General features: G+C 37.1%; 1 pseudogene; it reads right to left on the bottom strand.

The window, feature by feature from the left end:
• The window catches only part of LOC110286930, a 7,130-nt pseudogene extending 4,756 nt beyond the window's left edge, over window positions 1–2,374 (bottom strand).
• Between the last annotated feature and the right edge of the window lie 4,248 nt (window positions 2,375–6,622).

The raw sequence follows: 6,622 nt of genomic DNA, 5'->3' as shown, positions 1-6,622 counted from the left end.
CTCTTCTCAAGGATAAAAGAACCTCTGGTGGAATCACCATGCCTGACCTAAAGCTGTACTACAGAGCAATTGTGATAAAAACTGCATGGTACTGGTATAACGATAAGAATTTAAAGTTGTATTGGAGTTACATATTAAGTAATCATTTTAGCTTTACCATTCATTTCTGTCCATACTATAGTGGGGAAAAAAACAGGAGAAATTTCTGAAATCAGGAGTTCTTTAGCCCAGTACATAATATTTACTTTTAAAACTATCTATCCCTGTAGCTCTTTCTTTACTTCATTGGCTCCTGTGTATATGGTGACACAGAGATACCTGCTACATCAAAGTAAGGAATGCTCAGGGCTAGTTGCTCTTGAAAATGTTGCACCTACAGTTATTTTCTTTGTCACATACAGCGGTGACGAAATAGTCTTATCCTATACAACAGTAGCTTTGAATAAAAAAAATGCACTTTCTCTCTCTAATTTCCTATTTTAAATTTTCTTGACACTGAGTGGGTTCCTAAAATAAAGATGAGCAATTTTCTACAGAATCCTTCATCAAGAGATCAAACTCTAGTTAAATCTGAAAGGACTTCAGCAAGAGTACCAGATAGAGATGGAGGGACCTTTGCATTGTCTTCCCATGTCAGACCTTAGCAAAACATTAACAAGGTAACAACAATAGACATTCTAATGTGAATGGTGAAAGCCATTAGCCTTACAAAGAACAATACAAAACTACAGAATGCTATGAGATGGAGAAATAGTCTTCCTATGGGACAGCATACCAATTGATTATCTAATAGCAAATACTCAACCCTGAAAATATATACATATTAATAACATCATATAGACTGAAGAGGTTATCCTTATTTATGTATTTATTTATATATTATATATAATATATAGTATATTACATATTTAACTGTTTTATATGAAACATAATTATATCATAAATATTGTGTATTATATTAATTGAAATTTATACATATATTATATACTTTGTATAACATTTATATTTTATATGTTATTTAATAAATATATATTTTATATATATAATAAAATTTATGTTTATTAAATTTTATATATAAAGTATCATATGTAATATATGATATATGGTTATGATATATGATATATAATTTCTTAATAATATAGTATCTAATATATTTATGTGCATAATTTTATATGTAATATAACATGTAAAATTATATAATGTACAATATATAATATTTATATTATTTAAAATTATATTTACATTATATAAAATATAATATGACATGTTATGTATTATATATAAAATAATAATGTATAATAATATAAATAATAAATGTGTTATATATATTTCATATATTATATATAAATTCACAATAAATATATAATTATATATATAGTAATGAAAAGAGGCCATGAACTTAAAAGAAAGGACAGTGAGAGATTTAGAGGTAGAAAAGTAATGAGATGTTGCAACTGTATTATAGTCTTTTAAAAAGTAAAACACCTTTTTTCATTAATTAACTTAATTACTCTACATCCCAATCTCAGTGTCCCCTCCTTCCTCTCCTTTCAGTCCTTCCCTCTCCCTTCCCTTCCCCCCATTCCCCTCTCTCATTTTCTTCAGAGAGAAGTAGGCCTTCATGGATATCAACCCACCTTTGCTCTTTGCATCTGTTTCCATCAGCTGCTCTGTGAATCCTCTCTGAGGACAGTTATGCTAGGCTCCTTTCTGCAAGTATAGCAGAGTATCATTTATAGTGTCTGTGGTGAATTCTCTATCAGAGCATGGGTCTCAAGTTGGGCCAATAATTGATTGGCCACTCCCTCAATTTCTTCTCCCTCTTTATCCCTGCCCATTTTTCTTCAGATCAAATTGTGAGTCAAAGGTTTTGTGGCTAAGTTTCTGTCCCCATCCCTCCATTGAAATTCTTGCCTGGTTACAGGAGGTGGGCATTTAAGGTTCCACAAAAGCCTACTACTAGGAGTCTTATTAGTTATGGCCACATTCATAATTTCCTGGGAGTTTCCATTGTCCTAATTTTCTATCCTCTCCCACATCAATTCTAGATCTCTCTCTAAGATCTCTCTCCTTCTCTCCTCCACACACTTGATGCCTCCTGTTCCTCTTCCCACCCCCTTTACCATGAGTTTTCTCTCTTTATCCACCACTGATGTCTCTTTATTTTCCTTTCTCAGTGAGTAACAAGCATCTTCCCTTGGGCCATCCTTGACACTTAGTTTTTCTGGTCTGTGAATGGTAGCATGCTTATTCTGTACTTTATGGCTATTATTTCACTTATAAGTGAACACAAACCATATGTGTCTTTCAGGGTCTGGGTTACCTCACTGAGGGTGATCTTTTCAAGTTCCAACCATTTACTTGCACATTTCATGATTCTCAACTATTTTCTAATAGTTGAGAAATATCCCATTGTGTAGATGTACCACATTTTCTTTATCCATCTTTTGGTTGAGGGACATCTAGGTTGTTTCCAGTTACTGGCTATTATTAATAAAGCTGATATAAACATAGTGGAGCAAAGTATCTTTCTTATATGGTAGATCATCTTTTTGGTATATACTTAGGAGTAGTGTAGCTATGTCATAAAGTAGGACTATTCCTGATTTACTGATAAACTGCAAAATCTGTTTCCAAAGTTGTTCTATGAGTTTGCACTATCATCAGCAATGGAGGAATTGCTAGAAGGAGCTGCCACTTGAGTTTTTGATCTTAGGCATTCTGATGGATGTAAGAGGAATTTCAGTTGTTTTTATTTGCATTTCCCTGATGACCAACTGTAACTTTAATTGTTTCAAACCCATTTTTAATTATGGTTCTTAAATGCTTTAACCTTCCATGTAACCATCACCCACCAGAGGTAGTGGGGGAAAAAAGGATACAGCAGAAATGGACCTGTTTAGAAAGGTTCATTGTAGCAACTCCCATCTGTGTTGTCTGGAAATCAGCAGTTAGTAGACAGTGGCAGCTCGATCCATTCACAAACACTTCACAGATATTCCAGAATTCCAGTTTGGTAGAGTCCAGTTAGCAACAGAGATGACATGTCCTAGCAGAGACAGCCGGGCCTCAGTCTCAGCTCAAGTCTGTAGGAGAGACACTAGGAGAAGTTCTTAGCTGTGCCTCTCTCAGGAAAGCAAAGATCAGTGAAAATGTGTGACACACAAGTGGGAGCTAGCTGTACCAGCAAGCCAAGCTCTGTCTCCATCACTCTGTGGGTCCTATTTATACCCTCCAAACATCATGTGTCCTCCACATGCCTTGCCTCAGCATATGCATCCAATCAGCCCAAGTCCTTGGAAGTGGCAACAAACTGTAGCATACCACCACAAGCTTTTCAGTTCTTTCCTCTCTATAGTGTCATGACAAATGAAGTTCAACTATGCAAGGTAAGGCAGACCAATACATGTTAGCAAAGAATCTTTCATCACATGTCCTTTACGTGTTTGCTTTAGCAGAAAGTCCTCTCTCCTGTTTCTGCTTCAGAGAAACATTCCTGCACATGTCTGCCTTAGCTTTTCACACCTCTGTCCACTTTAAAAAAATAAGTTCCTTCATATGTTTGCCCCGGTAAAACACAATCCAACTGACTTTTCCACAGAACCCTTAAGTTTCTACTTCACCAAGGATGTTGAATATTTTTTTTGAAATTACATCTTTTTTAAATTTTTGTTTACATGCCAAATGTTGCCCCCCTTTCTGGTTCCCCCTCCAAGAGTCCTTCATTCCATCTCCCTACCCATTTGCTTCTGAGAGGGTGCTTCCCCACCCCCAGTCCCCCACAACCCCCTCAGTCATCCTCCCACCTTCACCCCCTCCCACAACCACCTACTCTGGGGCATCAACTTTCTCCAGGATTAGGTGCATCCTCTCCCACTGAGGCCAGACAAGGCAGTCCTCTGCTACATATGTGTTGGGGCATGGATCACACTATGTATGAACTTTGGTTGGTGGTTTAATCTCTGGGAACCCCTAGGGGTCAGGGTTAGTTGACACTGTTGGTCCTATGGGGCTGCAATACCATTCAGTTCCTTCAATCCTGCCCCTAAATCTTCAGTAGGGGTTCCTGACATCAGTCCAAAGGTTGCCTGTCAAGTATCTGCATCTGTCTCAGTCATCAGTTGGTAGAGTCTCTCAGAAGACAGCCATGCTAGGCTGCTGTCTGCAAGCACAATATAGCTTCATTAATAGTGTCATGGTTTGGTGCCCACCCATGGGATGGATTACTTCAATCTCTGCTCCATATTTGCCCCTGCATTTCTTTTAGACAGGAACAATTCTGGGTCAGTTGGATTTTGTTTTACTGGGGCAAACATGTGAAGGAACGCTTCTTTTAAAGTGGACACACTTTTCAAAATTTTGACCCAGAATTATTACTGTCTAGTAGAAATGCAGGGGCAAAAATGGAACAGTGATTTGAAGGTAATTTGGTAAACCCCTTCCCTCCACTGGGAGCCCTCTCTATCTACTGGAGGTGATCCCTTCAGGATCCATCCTCACTGTTGGACATTTTAGCTATGGTCATCCTTCCTAATATATTCTTGGGAGTCTCTCACATCCCAGGTCTCTGGGACTTTCTAGAGGCTCCCCCTGACCCCAAGTCCAGCAGCTGAATATTTCCATTCATTCTCCTGGCTCTCTGGGCTTCTATCTTTTCTCCCCCCATACCAATCCTCCCACCTTTACCAGTCCTCCTCCCCTTTCATATCCAGGTCCCTCTTTCTGTCTGCCTGCCATGATTATTTTGTTCCCCCTTCTAAGTGGGATTGAAATGTCTTTACCTGGGCTTTCCTTCTTGTTGAACTTCTTACCTTCTATGGATTCTATTGTAGGTATTCTGTACTTTATGCTAATATCTACTTATCACTAAGTACCTTCCATTCATGGCCAATTAAAAACAAAGAGAACTCTACAAAGAATTAACGAAACCAAAAGTTGGTTCTTTGAGAAAATCAACAAGATAGATAAATCCTTAGCCAAACTAAAGGGCTAATTTGGAGAGAGAATCCAAATTAACATGTAACAAAATTAAACAGACTTGAAGACAATAACATTTACTGAACTTCTGTACAGTTATAAAAGACATTCACTTCTTCTTCATCCCCTAATATTTAGCCATTCTTGCTCTCTTTTCTACATCTTAAGCTATTTAAACATGTACATTCATATATATATATATACATATATATATATATATATATATGATATGGTAGATAGATAGATAGATAGATAGATAGATAGATAGATAGATAGATAGATAGATAGATAGAATTGGCTAGTTTCCTTATATGAGGGATAATATGAATTATGTGCATTGTGTAACCTGGATTAATATTACACATCCTAAATCTATTCATTTTTCTGCAAATTTTCTGATTATATTTTCTTTAGAGCTAAATAGTATGCAATCTATTTCTTTATCAATCCCTTTACCATGTACTATTTAGGCAGAACAGAAAACTATCTCAGTCATAATTTCCTACCATTACTACTACATGAAACAAGAGAGCCCTAAGTGTCTGTACATATGCATGGGCACTGCAGTAATATTAGCTAGCACACCTCACTGAAGGATGTGAAAAAAAGAAGTTTCCTCTGGGTGAGAGTAACTTCTGCCTGAGAAGTGTCTAAGAAGGACGAATGAGGATTTTAAGATAAGAAAGTGATTCACAGAGATGTTAGAATGAGCCTGTGAAGTGAATGAGCTTGCACATGGGCTGTGCAGGAAACACAAAGAAGTTCATTATCAGTGTAGAGATTATCAGTATTTCCAACCAGATGTACCTGACCTCTGCTTAAACATCAATGCTTAAACTGAAAACATGAAGTCACTGCAGTTGAACAGAATATGGATTTGCTCTAAGTAAACACTACAATTGGGCCCTATCAGATGTGTATAGCAAATATCTTTTATGATCAGTAGAATGGTCATTTCTTTCAAAGTCAGGGCACAAGCTTGGGTCAGCCAAAGCTTTTATCTTCAAAGATTAGATCATCAATATTTAAAGATTTAACTGCATAGTTACTGGTAATTTTTATATTCCCTAAAATACTCCACATTCTAGGATTTCCCAGACATTTCAGCTTCACTGTTACAGTTAATGAGTTCTGTGTTTACCTTTAATCATAAACTATATTTCCTATAAAGAAAGCTAACTGTCCATAGAGATGCTCTGGGTAGAGCATGTGCAGTGTATAAAAGGAATGTCCAGACATCAGTAAGTATTAAAGCAAATGCCTCAGGGACAAATACTGCTTAGTAGGATCAAAAGAGGCACTTATAGGAAGGCGTAGGTGAATGCACTGCTGGGTGAATATGCATTTTTACATAGTCCCAGCCATATTAGAACCATAGCCTAGGACCTATGGGGAAAATACTGAAGTGTTCCCCTGGGGCAAAGGTCAGAGAGAAATGGCAAACCCTTCCATTCGGATCTGTGTATCATTGTACGTAATGTGTGCAGAACATTGCCAACATAGATTTTCCCCCAGATTTTTAGATCCTGAAGTCTGCTACAGAGCCTGTACTAAGATTAGCTAACCCTGCATCCATAACCAGCTTTTAAAATAAAATCCTTGTTTATTTGTATATAACACCCCCACCTTCTAGTGTAACTCTATA

Source organism: Mus caroli, chromosome 1 (assembly GCF_900094665.2).
Source record: "Mus caroli chromosome 1, CAROLI_EIJ_v1.1, whole genome shotgun sequence".
NCBI lineage: Eukaryota > Metazoa > Chordata > Mammalia > Rodentia > Muridae > Mus > Mus caroli.
This window is presented reverse-complemented; position numbering and strand designations above follow the sequence as displayed.